The 25,430-nt window shown below is 42.1% G+C and overlaps 1 protein-coding gene across 11 annotated transcripts in view; it reads right to left on the bottom strand.

The window, feature by feature from the left end:
* The window catches only part of BABAM2 (BRISC and BRCA1 A complex member 2), a 425,146-nt gene that overhangs the window by 98,600 nt on the left and 301,116 nt on the right, over positions 1 to 25,430 (bottom strand). The window lies entirely within an intron of this gene.

Consider the following 25,430-nt stretch of genomic DNA (forward strand, 5'->3'; position numbering starts at 1 on the left):
CAGCTCGGAGCCTGGAGCCTGTTTCGGATTCTGTGTCTCCCTGGCTCTCTGCCCCTCCCCCGCTCTCACGCGGTCTCTGTCTCAAAAATAAATAAACATGAAAAATAAATCAATTAAGTAATTAAAAACACGTGTCCAACATATAAACTATTTACGGATAACAATGAGATGCCACAATTCCAACACTTTTGCGAGTCACTATTTCATTCCCTCAGGATATATGTGTTATAGTTAATGTTTAACAACAGCCGGTGAATAATATTCACCATAAATGAAAACACCAGTTAGAGGCTGAATACTTTTGATGTAGTGATTTTATCTTTTGTGACTAACTTGGTAAACTAAATTGTCCATAACATTCAGGTAAGTAAGTATTTCAGTTGTTATTTTGGTTTGGTTCACATGGAAAAGGCACATGCCATTTTGGTTAATGTTGGAAATTAGCTTATTCCTTTTTTTTTTTAAGTTTATTTATTTATTTTGAGGGGGGAGGGGCAGAGAGAGAGGGAGACAGAGAATCCCAAGCAGGCTCCATGCTGTCAGCACAGAGCCCGATGCGGGACTTGATCCCACGACCCTGAGATCATGACCTGTGCCCACAACAAGAGTCAGATGCTTAAACAGCTGAGCCACCCAGACACCCCAAGAAATCAGCTTATTCTTGAACACCCTCTACAGCATATATAAACAGTCGACAGACAAGCCAGTAGGCAGTGATTCTCCACCTTCATCCGCCCCAGCACACACACATACTGTGGTGTCCCTCCAGCGATTCTCTTGGGGAGAAGGGAAGGTGGAGAAGAAAAAAATATCTCTTCTCTCATCCCCATTCTAGGGTAGAATCTAGAATCTAGAATCTCAGGGTGAAGAAATGTGTGATTTGAATAAAACAAAACAAAACACCTTGCAGCTGCTTCTGATATGAACTAACAGCACAGATTTTCCAACTGCCCCCAACCCAACATGAGAATCACTGTACTGAACACACAGAAGGAGAAGTCTTCTATCCTTAGGAGTGGAAGATCTTCTCAGCTTGCGGGCAAAATCACATTGGTCTTCCAATGTTGGCAGCGTCCAGCCCAGCCCCGGCTCCACCTTTACGAGCCAAATCACCCACGTCATTCCGGACGTCCACCGATTTTCTCGCCGCCTTTCTAGCTCCTCCTCCCCACCGCAATGCCACGGCTGCCCGCCGTGACCGAGAGTATGATAAAATCAAGGCAGTGGATGCAGAGGAGCGGGAACCGCCGGCCACTGCTTGCTGAGAAGCACGCCCTCTACTCCGCTGCCACGGCAGAGATGCCTGGCCCCGCTGCCAGCTACTGCCCCAGGAAATGCCCACAGGTGTGTGCACAGGATGTCACCAGCGCACCAAAGCAGGACACAGACACCCGATGGGAGTACTGCCCCCCTCCCCAGAACCCTCCATCCTCCCCGCCCCCAGGGCGGCACACTCCTGGAGCATGCTCTGGAGCACACTGGGAGGGAGGGACAGGGAGGACGGAAAAGATGACGGAGGAGGGAATCTGCAGACATGAGGGTTGAGCAGGCTATGTGCACCATCGGAATTCTAACAGAAACAACACGCATTCAGTAGATGCTCATCATGTAAAAAGCATTTTATCTTACTAAATAAATTGTTTACGTACTAATGGAGAAAGTGGGAGTTCAGTTCTGTTAATACCCATCTGGCAGAACCGGGAGCCTGTTTCTGAGTATCACAATTTACTCACCTGTGTCTTTCACTTAAAAAAAAAAAACATATATATATATATATATATATACATATATATCCATTGGTTTAAGCACTATTTTTATCAAATTCTCTAAAATAGATTATTCAAAACAGCCATGCCAGTCAACAAGGGCCTGCACACTCCTGGGCCAAGATTGTGGGGCAGGACTGAGGAGAAGCAGCAGGGGGCCCAGGAGGCACGCAGGGGCCCAGGCAGCTCTGGGAAGTCTGGGCTTCTGGGGTGCTTGCTTACCCCACAAGGCAGGTGCATTTGCTTTCTTCAACCCCGTGGCACAGACACAACACAAGGAGAAAGGTTTAGTCAGGCAGGGAATGGGTTCTGGTAAACGCAGACAAGGAGAACGCCAACTTAATTGGCCAAATATAATTGAGTTTGGCCTAATAATTTGTTTATTGAAACTTTCGTGACTGCTGCAGAATTATGATTTTCTTCTGCTTTCAAAACTGAAACATTATTAAAAGAGCAATATTAATAGCAGACAGGGGAATGCAAACACAACTTACTTAAAAAGTTGGGTGGCTGAACCACAGCCACCGAGTCCTGACTCTGTAGCACAATTGCATCACTGGCATCGATGGACCCGAAGCAATTTCACCCAGACTCACATGGAAGAAGAACATGCTGACCAGACCTCTTGGTGTAAGGAGGCAGGTGCAGACACTCTTAACTCTCAGGAGTCCTGGTACTTTCCCCAGCTAATAATCCCACAGATGTCTGTGGACATTTACAGTCTTTGAGGAGAAAGGCAGGGAGGGGTCCACAACTTCCAGGACGTCTGGCAAACCCTGAGCATCGAAGTCTGCAGGGCTCAGCAGTCCACCCTGCCACTCGGCCACTCGGAGGAAAGGCCCCAGGCTCACATCAGCGTCCCTCTCTCTCAATCAGACCGAGAAGGTTTCTCAGTATGAGCTGTGGCAAATGGAGGACAACTCACTTCCGTGCGTGCTTCCTCATTTCGCTAGGAATGAACAGGGGCTCAGGGTCACTTCAGAGCAGGGGGAGCCCTGAAGCTCACTCACATCACCTCCTCAAACTCGAGCTGCAGCCATGCTCATCACCTGAGCAGCAAACGCTCTAACTGTCCTCCAGACTCAACACATGACTTGGGCATATTCGGAGACAGGAGCCTTAGAAGGGTGAGGACTGAGCCAGTGCTCAGAGAGAACGTATGGCTCGTTCACACAGGTAGAACCAAATCACAAACGTAAACAGGTTTCAAAGGGAAACATCTGCCGACTGAGGAGCTGAATACATTGGAGAGAACCTTCCAGTGGAGTACAACGTACCCACTGGGAAGAATGACAGCGACCTATAGGTCATGGTTTAGAAAAATGACCATGACATATTGTTAAAAGGAAAAGCGAGTTGCAGACTGGTATGTAATAGATGAAACCATTTTTACGTCTAAATTAAAACAGCAACAACAAAACCCCAAGCTGAGCTAATAGGGACAACAGTTTGAAAACACTACATCCACATATCGTGCATTTCCTAGTAAGTCATATTTCCCCTCTCCCTTTTCATCGAGGTGAAAGCTTGAGGCTCACTGTCCCGAGGAAGAGGGTGGTCCCACATAGGTCAGCGTTGGCCCCAGCATGGGGAAGAAGAAGGCTGGACACATCACTGGGGAGCACATCCCCCAGACAGGAACGGAAAGACACAGAGGCAGAAAGGGGACAGAGTCAGAGCGAACAGGGGCTTCCGGAGCATCTCAGAGGCCTTCTTTGGGCCTCAGAGGGGACAGAGAGCAATAGAGCGAGAACACAAACCAGTGGTGGTGGAGAGACAGAAATTCTAGATTAACGGAGGGAAATCCAACCGACAGGGGTTTTTAATTCTGCTGCCCACTTGGGAATGAGGAGACCGTGATGTCAAGTAACTTCCAGGGTAAGGGGGAGCTATTGTAGGACAAAATGAAGACATTTTACCTTGTATACTTTGTTCTTTGGTGGTACTGGAATTGGTATTGGTGCCTATAACTGGCACATACTACCTCGGTAGTAGGGAGAAAAAGAAAGAAAGACAGAGAAGCCAAGGTATAAAAATAAGTGAATGCAAAGCATAGAAGGTGTTGAACTTGGTAAGCAAAGGCGTAATGGGAAGGGCAATGGCCAACCAAATGGATGAAGTACCTGAGAGGTGTGCAGAGTATTTACATAGTTTAGTTCCAGGGTTGGGACCCTAAAATCCCAAGGGCTTTGGGGTTCTACATTATTGATCTAGATTCTACTACTGTCAGAAGATCAGTAACGACAGGTACCACATACCGAGCACTTTCCATGCGCCAGGCATTGTACTGAAAGCTTTCATTCATTAGCTTTCTTTACTCCTTATAAGAGACCTATGAGGTTGACATGTTCTACAGATACACAGTAAGGCGTGGCAGGTTGGGTAACTGACTCCGTTAACTCATCCAGTAAATGAAAGACACTGGGTTGAATCGAGCCATTCAATTCCTGAAGCCATGTATTTCACCATTGCTCGAAACCCTGCCTCGCACCACAGACCATCTGGCTGTGGGGGCTCTAGTGATCACTTAGCTTTCTTGGTATTGTCTTCTTATATGCACAGTGAGGATGGGGCCAACCACTCTCAAATCCCCTTTGGTTCTCTCATTATCCCCTGGTCTAGTGCAGTGATGTAGACAGGAAGGTAGTTTTTTGGGGTTCAGAACCCTAGAAGCCTGTCTTATTAAAGAAAGCTTTAGAAATCCTGGAACAACTGAGAGATCCAATCTCAGCATATAAACTTTCTTGGCACAAAATCAAAAAAATAGTGAAAGCACATGATTAAGAGACAGGCGTGCTAGGTGCTGTGAAAAGGGAGGGTGCTCCATGCGGGAAGTAGGAAATCTGAGCCATGCCTGTCCCCCATATGTGCTTTCTCACCAGCCCTGCATGCATGGAAGTTCCTACAGCCAACAGTACCACAGTTTCAGTTTACAACAGGGACACCTGGACACTAAGCCCTCCATGCTTGCGTGGTTTCTCCGCAGCCTGCCCAACCCTTCAGGAACTGTGACTGAGGCCCTGTTAATACTCTATGTTCTTCTCAGCCCCTGCTCCTGACTATAAGCCTATTCCTTTTAACAAAATATGAAACAATCTCTCACTGAACACTTTCTCTGCTTGTAATTCTCTGCCTGATGTCTTTTTCTGATTAAACAGAAGCAAGTTCCTAGCACAAGCCTTGAACAGGGTTAGGCATTTGTGACAGGCAGAATAATGGCAGAATAATAGGCAGAATAGTCTTCAGAACCTGTGAATATGTTACCTTACATGGTAAAACGGACTTCCCAGAAGGTTAAAGACCTTGACATAATTATCTTGCATTACCTGGCTGGGCTTGATCTAATCACACGAGTCCTTAAAAGCAGAAGAAGGAAACAGAGGAGTAAATAAGAGACGTGCCACCAGAAGAGACAGGAAACACTGGAAGCAAGAGGGACCTGTTGCTGGCTCTGAAGATGGAGGAAGATGGCCACAAGCCAAGGGAGGCAAGCAGCCCACAGAAGCCGGGAAAGATCATTGGGTGATCTCCAGCAAGGACACCGGATTCTTCCAACAACCCGAGTGAACGCAGGGGCAGATTGTCCACTAGATTCTCCAGAAAGGAATACGGCTCCCTACCACCTTGATTTTAACCCAGTGAAACTTACACTGAACTTCTGACCTACAGAACTGTAGGACAATAAATCTGTGTTGTTTTAAGCTGCTAAAATTGCAGTGATCTGTTACAGCAGTAACAGAAATCTAATACAGCACTCCAAAGAACAATCCTTTTTCTGGAGACGGGGTTATCTTTCTTTATGCAAGAAAATAATGATAGCAATGGCATGTGCCCCACTGAATAAAACAGAATCAGTAATACAAATAGATACAAATAGACAAATACAAATTTTCTGATACAAAGAGGCAAATGGGTAAATAAACACACAAGGGCAGCTCTTCTTTGTAACAGAAAGCCAACTAATAAATGTAGAAGGAAAGAAGCTAGAAAAATCATCAATGGATGTTAAAACTAGCGGGTGGAAGTCTGATGAGGATGTTTTAATAGTCTCAACATATCTCCCCATAAGTTTTTCATTAATTACAAAGAGAAAATTAGTAACGTTAAAGAAACCTTGTGGACACTACCTTAGCCAAGTGATCACGCTGGCATCACGTGCCCTCGGGACACACACCAGGTACGTGCGCCGCTGCCAAAAATCCATTAACCTGAATCTAATCATGAGGAAGCATCAAACGAACCCAAGTTGAGCAACGAAATAATTGGCCTGAACTCCTCAAAAGTGTCAAGGTTAAGAAAGATAAAGAAAGATGAGAAACCGCTCTAGACTAAAGAAAAATAGACACGACGACTAAAGACAATGTGTGATCCTGGCTTGGGTCCTGGACCAGGGTAAAAAATAGCGAACAGGGATATTAGCGGAACAATTGACAGAATTAGAATACAGATTGTGGATTAGATAATCGTACTGTGTCACCGATACATTTCCTGATTTGAGACCTGCACCGCAGTGGTGGGAGAGAATGTCCGCGCTCTTAGGAAATACTTTCTGAAGCAGTTAGGGTAAAGTGCCTCATGTGCCCAAGTCTTCACTGGCTGAGTTAAAAAATAATCATAATATACAAATATAAATTATACAGAATGACAAGGCAAATGGGGCAAAATGTAAATAATGGGTGAAACTGGGTAAAAGATAGAAGGCAGCTCACCATTCTATTCTTGTAACTTTCCTTCTTCCATTTAAATATCAACATAGAAAGTTACCCAAGAAGCCCTAATAATTATCCTTTCAATTGTTATGCTCATATTTGATCCACTGCTATATGACACACAGAGAGAACTTCAGGGAAAGAAAATATGACTTTGATGAGTTTAATTTTCTTTAATGTAATGCAATATATAACTGGCTAGGTGATTTTTCAATTAACGTTATTAATATGCTATATAATACCTTGTGTATCATAGGCAAGTAATAAATAACTGTGCAACGAACATCAAGTAATTTAGTTTGAACAGGTCAGCATCTCAAATAAAAGCATGGAGAGGTACAACATGATACGAAATAAAAACATAACAAAACCTAGACGGAAGTGTGAATGAGCCAGAAAAATGAGGTGGTTAAGAGCCCTTGCTCTGGAATCAGATGGACCGTGAGCATCTGAGAGCCAACTTGGCCACATAGAATAATGACCTTGGGACAAGCTGTTTAAAACTTCCCTGAGCCTCAGTTTGTTCATCTATGAAATGGGGACCATAACAAAGCTCCCAGGGCTACTATGAAAAGTGAATTAAAGAATTATGTGAGGCATTGAGCAAGTGGCTCACACATAGTTTTAAATGTTACTTCTTACTACCATTGGGTTATAATACTTAGGTACTCGTTTGTTTCTCTTATAAGAAAGAGAATCAACATTCAAACCAAACTAAAAAATAAATTCATTTAGTGGGTATCTACTGTCAAATGCTTGAAAAGCCACACTTTTAATGCACCTAAGAAACAAATGTGCCCTGGAGGAAAGTTAAAGCACAGCTAAAGTAAAAGGGCAGCTAAAGGGCCCTTTGAAACTTTCCTTCTCCCTATCCAGCCCCCTGCCCGCCCCCAACCCGAGACTCTACAACTTTAGACATGTTGCTTCAAATAGAGAATTGCTTCCTCACGGTAGACATTCTGTTTTTTCTACTTCAGGCCCACTGTTTATTTTTCTGAATGCGGGATGGCCCCTGTAACGCTCGGGCCAACTGAACCGCTTCCTAAACATTCTGAATTCCACGTGTCTGCTTCTTTCATGCTTCCTCTCCAAGTGGTGCCTTCCCTACAGTTCAGCTGGTCACTCAAACATGCTCTTATTATCTTAATGCCTATTTGACCTCAACACAGCACTTATGAATATAGGGCATTCCTCACACATAAAATGCCTTCTGGCCATTGTTCCTACCCAACCATGTCCATCATCCAAAACACTTACATGAGTGCCAGTCCATGAAGTCTTTCTTTTCCCTTTTTTTTTTTTTTAATTTTTTTTTTCAACGTTTATTTATTTTTGGGACAGAGAGAGACAGAGCATGAACGGGGGAGGGGCAGAGAGACAGGGAGACACAGAATCGGAAACAGGCTCCAGGCTCTGAGCCATCAGCCCAGAGCCCGACGCGGGGCTTGAACTCACGGACGGCGAGATTGTGACCTGGCTGAAGTCGGACGCTTAACCGACTGCGCCACCCAGGCGCCCCTCTTTTTCCTTTTTAATCACCTTATTCTGTTTGCATTTTTCAGTAATGCATTCATTTGGGGGGGGGGCTCACTAGAGAACTGTATAATAAACAAGCGATTTGCTCTTAATCTATTAAAAATAGAGAAGGATAATTGAAAACAAACAAACAACTATGCTCTTTCACTTGCTGCGTACCAGAGGTGATCTGGAGCCGTTCTTGACTACCATGATGGTCCATCACTCTCCTCTTCATTCACTCAACAAACATTAATAGGTGTGACAGGAAACAAGACAAATACCATTCTTGCTCTCATAGAGTTTCTAATAAGAGACATTCTAATAAAATACAGACAATGCAATAATGAAATGATAACAAAATAACCGAAAAGAACAAAAAGCACTTAAGAAGGAAACAAAATATAATGCCAAAGAGCTTAATTAGGTTACGTGGGAAGGTAGTGGGAGGCAACTTTACAGCAATCAGGAAAAGCCTCTCTTGGGGAAATATATTCAAATAGACCCTAAGGGTGGAGTGGAGCCAAATAAGTAAACACATGGCAGCAACATCTTTGTGGTAGAGGGAACAGCACGTGCAAAAGCCCAAAGGTGGCAATGAGCCTGGAGTGCTTGCAGATCAGGAAGAGGTCGATGTGGCCAAAACAGAGAGCCTCCGGGGCGGGTGGGAGGAGAGGGGCTAAATGTGCTGGCAGGGGCCAGCTTATGAAGGTGGATGGGCAGATGTCTGGATTTTATTCAATCTCCATGAGAGGGTTTTTTTTTTTTTTTTTTACCATTTCTTTCTTCTTATGTAGGTATTTCATGGGTTTATATAAGCTCTCCACACAAAAGGTGCTTAATAAATGCTTGCTAGGGGCATAAATTACAAAAGAAGCTAGCAGGGAAATGGAGCCAATATTCTTAGATTTTGGATGATGCTTTCTGTCATCAACATGCACATGTGCTCCATCAACCTTAACTTCAGGTCAATAGGTCTGTTATACTGCAGGAAAACAGAGTTGTCATGGCAACCCTAATTAGGTGGTTTTCTTTCCAAGGAGGATGAACCAAATGCTGCACTTACAGGCTGGTTTGGCTCTCTAAAATATCTGAAAGGACTGCAACCCTCTACAAGTTGGAACACTTAGCACAGGGAGTGCCCCGTGTACCAACAAAGCGGGTTCCCAAAGTCAGCTTGTTTGCGAATTCAGGGGATGCATTTTCCTTTAGAAATAATGTTGTGAAGGAGGTGATACTCTTAGGCCAACCCACTAAAGCTTTTACAAATCCACAGAGTAGCAGAAATACTGTAGATCCGCAATGAGAAAATAATAGAAGTGAGTTCTTTTGAAATGTAGCAATTAAACAAAAATTAGGTTGGAGCTTTTAATTTATCTTCATGCTCTTATCTGAGGAAAAGAAGGTTTAATCAGAATAAAATGAGAAGAGAAGTGGGAAATTCAGTGCAGATTCTATTAAGGAATTCTGGGCGCCATCAAGGCTTTTAGAGGTTAATGTCACTAATTTTTTCATTATTATTACTTTGGATTCAGGCGTCTCTCAGCTTAGTCATAATCATGGGCATTTTGGGCTTAGAAATACAAGAATAACCTGTGAAGAGGGGCTGCCCTGAGGTTTTCAGCTGTCCCGAGATTCTCTAAGGAAATAGAAAGATTTAAGAGAAAGATGGCCCCAAACATAATTAGGGAAGCTCTGAAAAACTGGAAAAGTAGAATGAGGGAGAAAGAAAAAAGGAATCCCCACGAGAGTCAGCAACAGAAACTGGTTCACCTAAAACAGCTTGACTGCTACCAAAAACCAGTGAGGTGAGGAGGAGAGAGGAAAAGGGGGAGAGTGAGAAAGACAGGACAGGTGCCAAGGGGCAGGGGTGGGAAGTTAAGGACCAAAGACTGACTGGTCTTGGATGGGTGGAAGAGAGGAAAGTTTTCATTCACTTACTCAAACATATGGGATGTTTGAAAATTGAATGGCACATTCTTCTAAGATTGAATCTGCACTTCATATAACTGTGTCTCAACCAAAATACAGCACAATGCTTTGTACGTGAGAGAGTTTAATAAATTCTTGTTAAATACGTGAATACTGCAACAACTACAACAGCAGCAGCTGATACCTATTAAATGCCTATTACATGTTAAGCATTTTATACCATCTTGTTTAATCCTTACAACAACATGAGATAGTTATCAGCCCTATTTTACAGATGAGGAAGCTGAGGCTTAGATAAGGTAAGTGGTTTGCTTAAAGTCACATATAGTTAGTAAATGATGAAGGCCGCTTTAGAACAAAGTCTTACACATGAAAAAATGCTCCACATCACTCATCATCAGGGAAATACAAATCAAAACCACAATGAGACACCACCTCACACCTGTCAGAATGGCTAACATGAATAACTCAGGCAACAACAGATGTTGGCGAGGATGTGGAGAAAGAGGAACCCTTTTGCATTGCTGGTGAGAATGCAAACTGATGCAGCCACTCTGGAAAGCAGTATGGAGGTTCCTCAAAAAATTAAGAATAGAACTGCCCTACGACCCAGCAATTGCACCACTAGGTATTTATATAAGGGATACAGGTGTGCTGTTACAAAGGGACACGTGCACCCCCATGTTTATAGCAGCACTATGCACCATAGCCGAAGTATGGAAAGAGCCCAAATGTCCATCGATGGATGAATGGATAAAGAAAATGTGGTATATATATATACAATGGAGTATTACTCGGCAATCAAAAAGAATGAAATCTTGCCATCTGCAACTACGTGGATGGAACTGAAGGGTATTATGCTAAGTGAAATTAGTCAGAGAAAGACAAAAATCATATGACTTCACTCATATGAGGACTTTAAGAGACAAAGCAGATGAACATAAGGGAAGGGAAACAAGAATAATATAAAAACATGGAGAGGGACAAAACAAAAGAGCTCATAAATATGGAGAACAAACTGAGGGCTGCCGGAGGGGTTGTGGGAGGGGGGATGGGCTAAATGGGTAAGGGGCATTAAGGAATCTACTGAAATCATTGCTTCACTATATACTAATTTGGATGTAAAGTTTAAAAAATAAAAAATAAAGTTAAATAAAAAAAAAGAACAAAGTCATTCTTTTTTTTAAAATTTTTTTTTAATGTTTATTTATTTTTGAGACAGAGAGAGACAGAGCATGAATGGGGGAGGGGCAGAGAGAGAGGGAGACACAGAATCGGAAGCAGGCTCCAGGCTCTGACCCATCAGCCCAGAGCCTGACGCGGGGCTTGAACTCACGAGCCGCGAGATCGTGACCTGAGCCGAAGTCAGACGCTCAACCGACTGAGCCACCCAGGCGCCCCGAACAAAGTCTTATTCTTAACCTCTCTGCTCTGTACCTGCCTCAGTATATATTACGGCAATGCTAAGAAAGGAAAGAACTTCAAAAGCCAGATTTTCAACAAGTATCTGATCAATTCCTTTTGATATTCATCAGTGTAGATCTATCAGTAACATGCATTCATATCCCAAATTGCTTTCTCTGGAATATTCTTCTTCTTTAGATTATTTTACCACTGGCAATAAGGGGCCTGCCATGAGTGTTTGGGGAAGGCAGCAGTTCAGGACAGATATCAATTGCTAAACCAAATAAGCACATCAATAGATGCAGAAAAAATATTTTACCATGTCCAACAATCATTCATGATAAAAACTCCTAGAAAACTAAGAATAAAGGGGAACCTCAATTTGATAAAGAATATCTACAAAAATCCTAACATCATACTTAGAAGTAAAAGACTGAATGCCTTCCCACCTAGGATCAGGAACAAGGCAAGAATGTTGCTGCTCACCACCCTTATTCAATATAGAAGTAGAAGTCCTAGCCAATGCAATAAGGCAAGAAAATAAAATAATAGGCATATATATCAGAAAGAAAAAATAAAACTGTCCTTATTTGCAGATGTCATGATAGTCTAGGTAGAAAATCCCAAGAAACTACAAAAAGCCAGTAGAACTAATAGGCCAATTTCGCAAGATTGTAGGATACAAGATCACCACACAAAAATTAATCATATTACTATCTACTAGCAACAAACATATGCAAACCAAAATTAAAAGCATGGTACCATTTATAATGACTCCCTCAAAATAAATGAAAACCTACCTACCTTCCTAAGTATAATGCAAAAACAAAGAGACCATACAAACACGTTCTTTTGCAGTGATACAACAGCCCTGGCTCATGATTGTGGTGGTGGTTACATGAAACTACATAAGATAAAATCACATAGAGCTATACACACACATGCATAAAAACATGTAAATGAATGCAGGTTCAAAAGATGCTGAAGAGAAATAGATGAATGTAGTATATAACAAAATGTTGTTAAATACGAAGGATGATTATCTGGAGTCCATTATACTATGTTTTCCTGGCTTTGTGTATGCTTGAGAACTTTCTTAAAAAAGTATTTTGAAGTCCCAACCTAACTCAACATAAAGACAGCAGTTTCCAGAACCAATCTGATGACTCTCCTTTTTGATGACCAATAGGAAATTCAGAAGACATTAGCATAAAAGTCTGCGGTACCCTCTGAAGGTTTTAGCTACTATATGCTGAGGAGATGCAAAATCATTCTATCATTGATCCAAGAAACGTATCATGGTAAACTTGGAGCTGCAAATGATATAGGCTGCATTCTGAAAACAGATTAAAAATACTTGAATTGTCTTATACCACTGTCCTCCATTTGTATAAGGAATTAAGAGTTAACACTGAGATGGAATCACTTTATATCTCTGATCCAAAATCTCTGTTAAGTGTTCTGCTTGCATGTTTAAAATGCTTTGTTTAGAAGAAACATAATTATTTCAAGAAATCTGCTCTGAGGAAGTTTCTTTGTTTTTCCTTTCCTTTTAGATATACATTTCAAAGGGACTGGCCAAAATTATTTAATGACTGAGCTTTGCTACTGTACTTCAGTTTCATGGAACACCTAATCCAGGAGCTTTAACTGACACTAGTAGGAAGAGGGAGGCTTGCTTGCCTTGCTCTTCCTTTCTCTTGCATTCTCCCTCCCTGCCTTCCCTCTCTCTCTTAAGGGAAAAAGCAAAATAATTCCGGTTTTTATTGGGAAAAAAGTCACTGTAGCACATGCTATCCTTCTGTTTCCTTGTGGTATAAAGGTGAAATACTATCTCCTGCTGCCACCTTTGCCACCTGGCAAATTCTACAGCTTTCTTTGATACCTAGCTCAACCATCATCATATCTTGGTGAACCCCCTACGCCCTTTTGGGAAGTTACTGGCATAGCACTCTCTTGTATTCTTCTAGTGTACTTTGTTCATAACTCAGACCCAGCACTTTCCACAGTATGGTATAATTTACTATTTCATATGCTGTTCTCCCTCCCTAGACTGTGAGCAGCTCAAGGGTGGAAACACGTCTTTCTTATTTATCTTTGTAGCTACAGGACTTGGCTCCAGCCCAGGCACGTACTAGGTACTGAATACCTTATACATTAATAAAAGACAGGAAAGCAGGAAAGCACCAGACAGGCTTTCCCCTACCCCAGCTCCCCCTGCAGGCTTTTCTTTTTCAAGAGACTTTAATGTTAAGGAGATGGAATGACATTGTGGGAGGCTGCAGAGCCAGTGAGCCATGGATAAGCCCGGAGATTTCTACAGCTAAGGAAGGAAGTACAAGAAAAGAATGGTGACATTACGGAAATGAAACCACAGGGTTAACAATTAGAACAGTTAAAGGTATGTGAAGAAGGTAATTAATTATACCGAGACTTCTGCTTTCTTCTGGATTTCTCTATATCAATTAATTTGAAATACAGATATGTACCCTTAGAATTTAAGATTAATTTATGTTAAGAAATAATTATATTTCTATAAAGGAAAGTCACATCAGAATGTTTACCTCAAGAAAACTATGTCTATATCTCAATCCCTAGGACTGGACTATGTAGTATGATCAAAAAAGTCACTAGCTTCTGGGGCACCTGGGTGGCTCAGTCGGTTAAGTATCTGACTTCGGCTCACGTCATGATCTCATGGTCCATGAATTTGAGCCCCACGTTGGGCTCTGTGCTGTCAGTTCAGAGCCTGGAGCCTGCATCGGATTCTGTGTCTCCCTCTCTCTCTGCCCCTCCCCCACCCCACTCACGCCCTGTCTCTCTCTGTCTCTCAAAAGATGAATAAATGTTTAAAAAAAATTTTTTTTTAAAGTCACTAGCTTCTAATGGCAGGCAACCCTAACTTAGGCCAAAAGTCTGAGAACAGTCTTCAGTAGCGGCCCTAAGGAATAAAGAACCCGTAGTGGCTAGTCAAGTATCCGATACATGGCTCTTCAGTGAATGTATGTTGAATGAATGAATCAATGAGTAACATGACAATAATAACAATACAATTAGGGCACATACATCATCTTCTATTCATCTGGCAGACCTTCCCTCCTTTCTCCCAGTTGGCAATGCTTATAATTTAGTGTCTAGAAACTTAACAATTTTTACTGTTCCTTATCAAGTTAATCCTTTTCCCCCAGGCCACACCTTCTACAAGGAATCTGAACATCGGCTAAAGTCCAAAGTTTCTATTATTGGCAAAGTCCCCACCCCCAATTTGTGGGATGCCAATCTTAGCAGATTGCTAATAGGTAATCAGAAACTTCTCCACCCAATGAGGCTACTACAGAAAACAGCACGGCCTCGGAGATAGATAAAGTAACCACCACCTCCCCCCGCAAACTGTACCTCCACTCCGAGGAAGAGCCAGGAGAGAATGCTGACTTCTTGCTCTGGTGCCCACTTTGGGCCAGAAAAGAATCTCTGAGCTGCGGGCATGGGGTGTGACAGAAACTGTGACCAATTCAACTGGCTTTGAATCTCAAAACTTCTTATTGCAAAGAACTTATTAGGGATCCTCAGACCTAATTTAGCCTCACTGTACAGGAAACCGAGGCCAGACACAGTAAAAGACCTGCCTGAGAACACAGCCAGTGAAAGCAGCTGTGACTAGAACCATCTACTTTGTGTTTCTGGTCTCCCAGCAAAGAAAGGGGACCAAGAGGCAAAGAGAAACACAAGGAGTGAATAATCAGTTCATTGGGAGCTGATGCAGTTAATACACCTGGTCAGAGGCTGTGAGCCCATCACCCTAGAGCCCTGCACACCCGGGCAGTTCTACCGAACCCTATGCAAGTACTGAGAGGGGAAAGCCGTCGGCTGGACAGAACTGCTCAAGAACTTAGAAAATGGCCTGAAGAATCAGAGACAGGGGGAGCCCTCAAGCAGGTACACAAGGAGAAAAAGGAACCGAAAGTGTAGGAAAGGTACACTAAGAGAAAGATTTGTCTACAAGGCGGTGCCTCAGGGGCCCCTTCTGGAAGTCAGAAAGACTGAATAAGCAAACAGAGGTCCACCAAGCTGGCTTCTGATTCTAAGTTGTACCACCTGGGATTGCCAAGGGGGGCGTTTCTGCTAACTTACAAAAATTTTTAAAGGTCTCAAAACCATCGCCCTCCAGTACTTAAAAACCCAATTCAATGATTTAGCTTCTTTTCTTCTTTCTTCTTTCTTCTTTCTTCTTTCTTCTTTCTTCCCCTTCCCCTTCCCCTTCTTCTTCCCCTTCTTCTTCCCCTTCTTCTTCCCCTTCTTCTTCTTCTTCTTCTTCTTCTTCTTCTTCTTCTTCTTCTTCTTCTTCTTCTTCTTCTTCTTCTTCTTCTTTTTGAATAGCAACACCCAGTTAGGAAATGTTTCATAAGTATAAATGGCCTGCTACAGACATGGCACCTTGAGCTGGACTCCCTCTCACACTCTGAGTCTTGTACTGATGACAGCTGGCTCTTCTGGACTGCCGCTAACCCCAGGAAGCAGTCCCCGGGGCTAACCACCTGCCTACAAGTACCTTCCTATCACAGCCCAGTGAGGTCTGCTGCCGCTGAGCGATCCCATTCTCACAGGGATGTGTGTGCACGGCCTTAAACACCTTCCCCCCTCACCGACTGATGAATTTCTGATGAACTGTCTCAGGAAAAAATGTATTCTCTCTTCTTGTCCCATTGTGAAGCAAAGAAACAAGACAAAACAGAAATGCAAAACAGTAGCAGCAGAAACCAGGGACCTAAATCACCGACGAGAGGCCTACCAGGAATTAGTAATGAACCAGACACATACTCATGGTACAGAAAAGGAAGTGAAATTAGATCTGATTAACAGTCAGACAATCCCATCAAACTTAAGTTCTCTTGGGAGTGTCAAGAAACCACCATTAGAATGTTCACAACAATCTTTAGCTACATTTACACTGTCCTCTAATTTAACCTCTTCCCCCGCCTCAAGTGCCAGCATTCAAGAATAGTAGTGTGCACAAACCATGGGAAATGTTTGCTGAGCACCTGCCACGGCAGACTGCTGGACTAATGCTATCCCCTGCTCGTTTGTTGCTTTAAAAATCTGTTGTTGTTGCTGTTGTTGCTGTTTTACTTGATATCTAACAGGACAGCGATTTTGTTTTCTGAGTTACTTCATCCTTAAGTACTCAGGGGAGATCTAATATAGTGGGTCGGCCCTCAGGTCTGGAGTCAGAAAGATGGGCTTCGGCCCCCATTCTGCCACTTAGAGAGATACTATTAGCATTTGCCCCACGGGGAGCCTGAGGGTCAGGTGATGATGTATGGGCAGCACTGAGTACTGTGCTCGGCACACATTAATTTCACAATAAGACATTCACTTCACAACAAGAACTGCACTGAAACTAAAGATGTTGAGCTTTGGAGTCAGAGACTGACTACGTGAGAAACCTGGACAAGCTAATTTCTGGTGCCTTCTTCACCTACAAAGTGAGGGATAATACTATTACCATACTTGGTTAGGGTGAAGTAGGAAATGCTGCACATGTTATAATCTGCACATGTTAGTGTCTTATCGCAGCAAAAGCTCATGGGAAGTTGGCTCCATGCACGAGTGATTGTCCCAGACATCTATCTTCACTTCAAAGCTCAGTGATCCAGGTTGACCGAAGAAGAGAGGCATGGGAGAATTTGGTAAAAAAAAAAAAAAAAAAAAAAAAAAAGAGGTTTTGTTTTTGTTTTGTTACCAACCCAACCTGGAAGAGGCACTGTCGACTCTGCTCATATGTGACTGGCAAGAAGTAGTTACATGGTCCAGGCCAATGAACAAAAGATCGTTATATATAAAAATTTCTTACAGAGTGAAAATTCAGTCTGAGTTAGAATTTAATGACTGATCGCTCTGTACTTACTTATATTGGTATTTGAAATGATCCTGTTCCTGAGTACGCTGAGGAAAGATACTCCAAAGAGCCAGGAATCCCCACAGATGACTCAATGCTGGTGTGCACCGTAAGTGACTGCTGAGCACTCCCCGTGCTCATGCTTCCTGGAAAGTTCTTGGGGAATGCACTCTGCACACTGCTTCAGTCTCAAAGATCAGGCTGGTTCTTGAGTTCTCGAAACGTTGGCCTCAACTTTGTAATTTTCATACCATCTACTGCCAATCGCTAGCTCCAAGCAAACACAAAAAAATTTTTTTCTGAAAAAGCTGCAAAATTTTAAGTAGATACATAAGGATTTCTGCTCAAAGATGGGTATAACAGACAAAATGAACGTACAGGTAACTTACAGGGAGAAGATAATAGCAAAGACTAAATCAGGGAATTAATATCTAACATATATCAGGAACTCCAGCAAATCAATAAGAAAAAAGGTAGAAGTGGGCAGAATATCTGAACAGGCAATTCATAGAAGGGGGAACTTAAATAGGTAAAAGCAAATAAAGTGATGAGCAGCCTACTAGTAATCAGAGAAATAAAAATTAGCGATGCCATAAAGATTGACAAAAATGAAAAATTTGTATAATGCAAAGTGCTGGCAGGGACATGGGAAAATGAGCCTCCCCAAGCATCTCCACTGAGATTCTAAACTGGCCTTCCTTTCCAGAAGGGCATCCGTTCGTGCTGTCAGGGTGTCTCGCACAGCACGCTGAGACAATTTAGCTGTTTATCACGATGGGAATGAAAAGAAAAATGTAATGCATGCCTGGGATGGAACCCCACATGGCAACAAGGTTCAACCACCTCTGTACATAGAGGAAAGACCTGAAAAGCATAAAGCCTAGCCAATGTGAGAAACAGAATGAGAACCTGAGCACATCATCTATGTCAATGAAAAACATCACTTATGTAAAGTCCCCAAAACAGCACTATATATTTTTAAGGGCATATCAAGAACATTATCAAGGAGAATGGAAACAGAACAGAGATAGGGAGGTGAAGAAAGAAAAGAAAAAAGCAAAAGCAGGGCCTTCCTCTAACCAGTGGTGATGATTATGCCCTCTATTAACTAACTGGTATGAAGAATTGAAGTCTCTACCCCAAGGTTCCACAGATACTCACACCCACACAAAAAGGTAGAGAAGCAATGGCAGGAATTAGTTGTTATTCATCCATGAAGTTCTTCCTAAAGTTACCAACTAATGTATGTAGACAAATGGGATAAAATAAGCTATCCCTGTTTAGACAGGGATCTAAACAGAAAAGACTTCGAAGCAAATAAAAAATACTGATGTTGTTACTTGTTGTTTAACTGCCAGAGTAGATCAAAATTGCTCCAGAGGAGGCTTTAAAAGGAAGAAGTGAGCCCTTTTTGTGCGGAATTAATTGATAAATCTTCCAAAGCAAGAAACCCGGATCCTAAAATATAAGGCAGCCCTGGTGGAACACAGTCAGAGACTTAAAAAAAGTGAAATTCAGTGAATTCGTTATAAAGGTCAAAGTACTACCTGTCACCTAAGCTCACTCTGTTATTTCATTCTGACTTTCCCAATTTTGGTACATGTTAATTTTGGCACATCATTACCCTACACACGAGACAGGATGTGTCCCACAGTGATTCATCAATAAGAATGTATTCTCTCTGTGGGGGTGTAAGGACACGGGTGAGGTGAAGGTACAAAATACATGCTGATACTTTGCCATGATTGACTGCAATAAAAAATGGGAGTAGTTTTCTCCCATGTTTAAAGCACTAACAGCATATATATTTGTGTTGTGTGTTTTATAGACTTTATTATATATTACCCGTTGAAGATTTTTTACTGTATTTGTCTCTTTTTATTCTTTTTCTTTTCTTTTCTCTCTTGCTCTCCTTTTTTCATCACATCTTAAGAAAGGATGAAAGTCCTGATTATTTGTATTCACATGTTCAATTCTGGGGGCAGATAAAGATAATGTTATGGGCAAGTCAACTAATGCATGTCCTATTCTCCGCCCAGCTGCATGTATGAAATTAACAAAAGCCCCAACTAAAATGGTCCCATCACATAAACTAGGGCAACATCACCAAGTCCTGCTTTGACAAATCCAATTCACCCTGGTGTTTTTGATGCAACCAGATGCTGGAATTACAGTAGAATTTTCTGTCCTCTGAGGAACTTTGTACTCAGCCTTGCAAGAATATAAGCAGTCCTTGATAAAGCTACTGAGAGAAGTTACTTCTTAAATCAGAGGAGAAGGGAGAGGGGACAGGGAAGAGGAAGACAAGGGAAGGAGGGGGCACATTGGGAAAGGGAAGGATGGAGGGAGAGGAGGCACCAGGAAGCAGGGGGCAGGTGTGAGGGAGGACACAGGGATGAACGGAGGAGGGTCCAAGTTGAGGACTACTGACAGAGCAAGGCTAACGTAGTTATTCCAATTATTAGGGATACTGTAAGTACCCTGGTCATGAATTGTACTCCATACGGTAGTATGGATCCAAATCTCCCTGTTATCTTCTCTAGGATTTATTTTCATCTTCTGACCCTGCAGTGCTCTTCCAGCTGGTCTTACAATCCTTATCAGAGCAGAGGTGAGAACTGCACCCAGAGACTTCTGAGCACCCTCAGTTCTAAAAGCTTTTCACTTCCTCTGGCAAAGGATGCCCCTGGCCTGCTGTCCCCAATTGTTCCCCTGGCCACCTGGGCATGACGGCTCACCCCACATGACCACCCAGATGAAGGGACAACCCGTCTCTGCATCTGTATGGTGACCACAGTGATCTCTCATCACCCGGGGCTCCAGCTCCATTTTGTGGCCTGGCCTCTATCAATCCTCTGTGCCTTGCCAGAAGCTTTGTCTTCATTTTGCAACCTGTTCCTGCTGATGCACGGCACTTGCTTGCCAGCTTCTTTGGAAGTCTTAAGACTTAAGAAATCCCTGGCAAGAAACTGTGGAGGATTAGTTGAGGCTACAAACTGGAGATGAAACTCCTGATACAGCCAAATCTTAAAAGTTTGGCCACATTTGTCCCTGATGATTTTTTTTTCCTTCTCTTCATATTGAAAATTTGCAACAGAAGAGTTTTTAAGGAAAATTAACAGTGATCTCTTGGTGACAACTACAGCCATAAATGAAAGCCTGCTCCTTATGCACAGAGAGATTCGGAGTGCCATGTAACACACCCAGGCCAACATCACATCCTCTTTGAGTGGGCACTGGCTTCCGCAAACATATCATCTCTCTTGGCATCTTACTTGAAGCTCCATACATAAAAAAAAAAAAAAAAAAAAAAAAGCAATATAAATGAAAATGTGTGCGTAAGGCAGCAAACAAATGTTGAGGAGATGAAGTCCACATTAGCCATATGGTATTTTTTGGTAAAAACAATCATTATGTGATATTAGGACCAAAGAATATGAAATTCAAATTCATCTCTAAAATCTGGCATCTTGTTTATTTCTGCTATCGTGTTGTATACTAGGACTTCTTTCCTTATCGTTAAATCCTCAAAAACAAAATTTAAAAAAAAGATGACACTTTAATATGAGATAGCATACTGCTTGTTTTTTTCATTGGGACATAAGACATAGCTCCTTGGTTATTACAGAAATCTACTCCCTGTCCCATAAAAAAAAAAAAAAAAACCCACAAACTTGGTAAACATGTAAATAGCTTAGAGTTTTCAATCTGGAAAGACAAACTTTGTAGTCTCAGTCTATTTTTGGAAAGGTCAAGCATGTTATCTATTGTTTGAATTTGATGGGCTGTTTCAGTCAAGTGAGAGAAGAAGTTATTTAAACTATTATTTATAGATGACGAGGCTGATTAATTGCTTCAGCAAACTCCCAGCCGCCTACGAACATGCACTTGACCCTATGGCTGACTGAGCGTGTGCACACTATAGTCACAAATGGGAAGCTCGTGGTGCTTTCTTCCATCTGAAATGACATAGTGCTATTATCAACAGGAGTAAAGAAGAGGGTTAATACCTATAGATAACATTATATTTCGTTCACTCCTCTAACAAATTAATCTTGTTAGCCTTCCATTAGTAGAGGGTAATAAGGTACAAACATATTCAACAGAGACACTTGGACTTAGTGAGAGGCCAATGGCCAATGATGATCCATGTAAAAGGAATACAGAAGACTGAGCGATGACTAATGAGGGTAAGAAATTTAGTGCGAAGATCCAATCTTTGGTCCTGCCTTCTCCTCTAAGTATTGCTCACTGTCAACAGCACAGTAGCTAGGAAAGGTTGTTTGGAAAGTAGATACTAAATCAACTATGAAGGTCAAAGAGAGTGAGATGTGTTTTGCATTTCCCTAAAAGGCACATTTCACACATTTAGGAGAGAAGATACCAGTGCAAACTGTGATTAGCAGTTCGCTTTTATTAACACAGATAGAATAAACAGGGGCTCCTAATATTTCCTTTGCAAAATAACAGGGTGTTAGGGACTGTCCGGCTCTACCCACACTCTGCATTCGTGTCAATCTCAGATCAAGAGCACTTAACTTAGGTCTTACAGCCCATGGTATCTGGTTCTATACCTACAGACGATGGCTCCCAAATCCTGGCCAGAAACTCGATCTGCAGGCTCTTCAAACGTCAACTGCTGCCTTCCTACAGACGTGTCTGTGGACGCCAACCCAACACACTAGTCAGCTCTCTGCTCCTCACCTGCTTTACTGCCAACTAAATGGACAACACAACTCCTGAACCCTTCTATAACCTTGGCTTACACAACCTTGGCTTAACCTTCCTTCTCTTCTTAGCTAACACCGACTCTCAGTTTTATCTTCTAGATGTTAACTGTAGTCTGTACAAAATAATAATCCATTCAAAAAATTTACTGAGCATCTACTATTTGCCAAACACAATTCTAGGGGTTGGGTGTGTAGTAGTGAACAAAGTCATTGGTGACATTTTTAAATTTAGAAATGAAGACTGTCATCTGGTAGGAAAACCCACAGCCAAACAAACAGCAAATACAGGCTCAGGAAAGGGAAGAGCTGGGTGACACTTATCTGTGCCATCCTAGCCAAGAATATGCACGTAAAACATGCAACTTGCTACAAGTGCGTAATAAAAGAGCAGGGGTTGTGTGTCGGCCAAGACGTCAATTCAGCATGTAATGTAACACACGTCACCTTGCTTCTGGGATTACACCAATTGGCACAATGATTCCAAAATCAATTGTCTGCCCTCGATGCTGACCCAGCACAGGGATTAGCATTGCGTTACAAAAATGAACCCAAGAAGCACAAAAACAAGGAAGGCACTAAAAAATATGCTGGGACAGAACTATGGAAACAGGTACACAGATTCAAGCCAACCAACCACAAATTCTACCTTTTAATAATCTTACCCAAGCAGTGGCCTTCCTAAGCCTGCATTCCCAGGGTACTTGGTGTGACAGGCCCTGCAGGGAACTCTACAGCCCAGTTACCTACTTTCTCTTTGGCTGCCCTATGGGTCTCACCTTGGTCAGATGCTCTCCTCTCAGTCCTGTTGCCAAAATCACCACACTCTTAATCCACATCCTCTGACTTCCACTTTCAAAGCCCACAAAGGGCTTGCTTTATTTAGGATTGCTTTTGGGGAGGTGAGGGGGACTTATTATGGTTAGGATTGATTTTTAATACAGTTAGGGCATTAAAAAGTTCTTTTCTTCCCCCCTTCCCACACATATTCTGTAGGTCAAGAACAAAGATTGTGGATGCCGTATTGGGTCTCTGCTTACCTAATGGCCCGAGCTAAAAGTGGTATTAATGAAGAATATTTCAACCAATTATAAACTCTAATAACTGAAGGTTGAAAGAAAGAAGACCCAGTCTTTGGCTTTCCTGGTATTTAGTCACTAAAACTAAGGCAAAGAAGGTAAGGAGGGGGCAGGTGCTTGGATGTGGAGCAAAAAGTCAGCATGGGTACCGACATTCCAAAACTATGCTAAAGAAGACTCTGGTTGAAGGTTTTCAGACTCTCAGAGAGTATGAACGCAGGCTGTAAACTTGTTGGAAGGCTGCCTGTGGTTGTTAATTTTTAGGAGAGAGCTTTTGCTCCCTTCTACCCAACACCAAGGTCAAGGCAGGCATGTTTCTTTGCCATCCCCTTCTGTAGTACAGCTTCCTTTCCAATTTATACCTTACATGGAGGGTATTGCATTTTAGGGTCCCAATTTTACATGAATTCTTTTTATTAGACTCCTCACCTTGGGCAAAACCTTGTATTTGGCTTCTGTTCTCAACATCCAGTAAGTTATCAGAACCTAAGTCCAAGGACATCATGGTTAAGTAAATGTCTTTGGGTTGAAAGCTGACTTTAGGGCTAACCTATTCCACTGGACTCCTGCCTAACCATATTTCTGGCCTTTGAGGCTGTGTTACTTTCTTTTGGCTTTAATTTTCTCTTACTTCATTTCCAGAGTTTTTAGTCACAGAGCTTTTGTTTAGGTACTTAATCTTACCTACTAAGAGAAACAGAAGTCGGAACATACATTTTTCATGAGCAAGTTCCTCACATGATTCTGATATGGAATCAAGTTTGGTTACTAGTGCTCTAAAACGATGACTGTAGTAGACATGGTTTCCTGATTCCTTCTAACAAACACAGCACTTATCTAATTAATCTCTTTTACCCCATCTTTGCCTCCCGTGTAGGTTTAAGGGTAGGGCATGCAAATAACTGTAAAAAAGAAATGTTCTACGCTGATGCACCAAGCCCGTTTTCCATAACAAGTGTCTTTGGTACTTGAAAAGCACAAAGTCCTCGGTTTTGTGATTTCACACACACTATTTACTTCTTTCTGCCTAGTAAATTAGGTTTTATAAGCTGTACTTTTACAATAACATCATAAGCTCAGAGAGGCTAAATAAATTGGTCAAGGACCCATATGCACTGAAGCTTTGAATCAAAAGTCAGCGTGACTCAAAAATTTTTTTCTCCTCTACCTACAAGGCTGTTTCTCAGAAGTACAGAATACAGCTCATGTCCCCCTGGAGCTAATTCAGAGATGAAGAAAATGGGGTTAAAAAAAATAGCTGATGACAACCTCACAAACACTGGTCAAGTTAATGGCAGAGTAGACAGTGAGCATGCTTAACCTTAAAAAATTTAAAAACTTTTTGTGTGAAAACATCTTAATTTTGGACCATTCGCTCTTGTGAGGAGCACAATGCTCACCATGGTGGAGGCTGACACTATAAAGGATGAAAGCTTACAGTGAACCATCTTCCAACTCGTTAGGCATCAGTGGCGGCCCCAGCAGTATATTTGGGATACAACATGGGATACTGTTTTTCGCTTGCTCAAGCTAACATTTTACGTGTGTTGTTAGACTTGCCCAAAGCTACTTCCATACAATCCAGACTTGAATTTTCAACTATTTAGTGTAAAAAGTGTGTTACGTTCAAGCTGGCACTTCCATTTCTGCTGCTACGTTAACTAATGGCCTGTGTCAAATATGCTTCCTGAGACCTTATATCCAATGACAGCCACTTTTACACACACAGACTGTTCAGGTCTGAACTGTACTATCCACGTCTGTATCTCTACACACACATGCATATATACACAAATACACACATATATTAAACAGATACCAACATTTTGTTCAATAACAATTCACTGGTGTCCCTGAAGACTCCGGCCTTCTTGATGAACGCCCTCGACCCAAAAGGAGGGAAACTGTGCTCCCACGCTAATAGGGCCCAAGCCCTTTGTCCTTTGGAATTCTCATGTTATAGAGATTTTTTTCTGAATATAAAAACAAATAAGCAATAAGCTATCCTGGCACCTGGGGAAAATTCTGCAAAGATTACATGTTATTACTAGCTATAAGAGACCAAGGAATCTGAAAAGTTCTTGTCCAAAGAAACCTACAGCTATAAAACAGAAAGACAAAAGGAAGACCAACATAGGTCCAAATAAGCAAGAACTGCAGACGACACATTCTTAATAGTATCCCTGAGGCCTGCAAAAGCCAGCACACTTTCCCCAAGTTGTTTTAAAAATGCCAATGTGACATTTGAGGCAAAGGGAACAGAATTAATCATCCTACCGTTAAAATAAAATCTCATTGCATTTGACCTCAGAGTGTTTCCCCTATATTCAAATCTTTCTGGTCTTCTCTGCTAGAGCACAGTTTTCTCTCTGGTAGAGAATTCCCATTTAAAACGTCTCTGT

Source organism: Felis catus, chromosome A3 (assembly GCF_018350175.1).
Source record: "Felis catus isolate Fca126 chromosome A3, F.catus_Fca126_mat1.0, whole genome shotgun sequence".
Lineage (NCBI taxonomy): Eukaryota > Metazoa > Chordata > Mammalia > Carnivora > Felidae > Felis > Felis catus.